The following is a 648-nucleotide window of genomic DNA, read 5'->3' on the forward strand; positions in this document are numbered from 1 at the left end:
ACGGGGCCACGTGATCCAGAGCGGCCCCCTGGGAACCCCGATGGAGCCAGTGGGCGGAGAAGGGGGTGGCCAGAGAGTTGGGGTCCGTGAGCGTGCGGGGTGCAGGGTGTCGGCCTTGGGGACCTCACGTGCACTTGGTGCTCTGCGGCTCAAGACAGTCTCATCTCACTCCAGGGCCCTGGGCCCATCCCAGCTGTAGACACGTACCCCGAGGGCTGGGCAGCCATGGACACCAGCCCCTTCCTCAGCTCCAAGACGTCTCCAGGGACGGCGTTCCCTGGCAGGAGGACACAGCCCTGCTCGGCGATCGGGCTGGCTTCGGCCACCTCTGTGACGCGCCGTCATGACACGGCAGGTCCCTGACGCCCCAGCGAGGCCGCAGCCAGGGGAGCTGGGCTGAGGAATCTGCTAGCGGTGGGTGGTGTAGAGGTCGCCCTTGGGCTAGGTACAGACGTCTGTGCTCAGCGGGAAGACACCCGGGTCCTTGGGCAGAGAGGGTGGTCACACGTGGGCACTGAAGGTGGGTGGGACAGGGTCTGCCTGCGGCCAAGATTGCCCGTCCTCACAGCAGGCCACTTGAGGGGCACCCCCAGGCAAGGGCTGTGCAGCTGGGTGAGGGAGGACCCAGTGCCCGTCCTGCCGTGCACA

The sequence above is a fragment of the Pteropus vampyrus genome, unplaced genomic scaffold (assembly GCF_000151845.1).
Source record: "Pteropus vampyrus isolate Shadow unplaced genomic scaffold, Pvam_2.0 Scaffold275, whole genome shotgun sequence".
NCBI classification, from domain to species: domain Eukaryota; kingdom Metazoa; phylum Chordata; class Mammalia; order Chiroptera; family Pteropodidae; genus Pteropus; species Pteropus vampyrus.